The following is a 1,215-nucleotide window of genomic DNA, read 5'->3' as shown; positions in this document are numbered from 1 at the left end:
TATATATATATATATATATATATACACACACACACACACACACAATGTAAGCCTATAGTCAAAACTAGTCTTTTTTGTTTTTTTAAAACTTTGCTGTTATTTTGAGGATGGGTCAGTGTAATTAATACAATCCAATTCATCTACCTTTTTATGTAACTCAACCACTTTATACACAAATATGGATGACCTATACGTAACATACTCATATGTCAGGTACCAGTGATTTCATACCACATCTAGCCGACAAACAGGTGTAGTTCAGCTAGTTTCACATGTAATTTACCTTACTGATTCTTGTATGTGATGAACAAGTACGTGTGGTTTCATACCACACCTAGCTGATGAACAGGTGTAGTTCAGTTAGCTTCACCTGTATGAAATATTTTGATGAATAAATGTAAAAACTAGATTATGAATTATTTAATTGAGAATTGATGTTAAAAACATATCAAATTTTGTATATTACAAATAACCTAAATGATATAGTGAGTGTTTTCCCATCTTTAATGCAGCAACTTCTCTTTATAGTTAGCCTTAAAAAGCAAACAAGTAAAATAAACATTTACTGCAACACACATGCTGACTATAAAACTAAATATAACTAGCACTTTAAGACTGTGTAGTACAAAATATAACTTCAAACTTACCATTATCCCAGTTCTCAGTTAACACATGTTGATTTATGGAGTGATATGGCGGAACGCTTGCATTTCCTTTAAATTTGTTATCTTCATCATCTAAAAAAAAATAAACAAAATTTTAAAGAAAAAAAAGTGAGCAAACAAATTTTCTACCTCAATGAACAAGTTGTGAAATCAAATTTCAACTACAATGACATAAAAAATTATATTTGTCTTTTTGCCAAAATCAAATCAAACAAAGAAATATGTCAAGAATTAAGAAAAATTTCACTGGCAATAAATGGAATCTTCAGACTATCTCAGTGGTATTATTAACAGGATTTGGTTTGTTTCCATAAACTATTTACTACTCATGCATTCATACAACCTTCAGTTAACACATTAGTGGCATATTTAGTTTCAAGTATTATCTCTACTTACAGATGCAAGGGTTGTAAAAATAAGCTCACAAACTACATTCAGTGCACTTTCTTATTTTAGGGCAATTTTCTTCGTAATTTCTTTTTAGGCACATTATGCTATCATAGTAAGAGTTAAAAACAAGTATTATTTGGCATAATGAAAGAAAATCTTG

The 1,215-nt window shown here is 29.4% G+C and overlaps 1 protein-coding gene across 1 annotated transcript in view; it reads right to left on the bottom strand.

Annotated features, from left to right (window-relative positions):
- Window positions 1-757, bottom strand: part of LOC106475531 — an 18,135-nt gene extending 17,378 nt beyond the window's left edge. Inside the window, exon 1 of the mRNA XM_013936208.2 lies at window positions 648-757. The gene's annotated coding sequence lies outside the window, so the exon portion shown is untranslated. The remainder of the gene's footprint in view (window positions 1-647) is intronic.
- Window positions 758-1,215: the final 458 nt, after the last annotated feature.

Source organism: Limulus polyphemus, unplaced genomic scaffold (genome assembly GCF_000517525.1).
Source record: "Limulus polyphemus unplaced genomic scaffold, Limulus_polyphemus-2.1.2 Scaffold8731, whole genome shotgun sequence".
Classification (NCBI taxonomy): Eukaryota; Metazoa; Arthropoda; class Merostomata; order Xiphosura; family Limulidae; genus Limulus; species Limulus polyphemus.
This window is presented reverse-complemented; position numbering and strand designations above follow the sequence as displayed.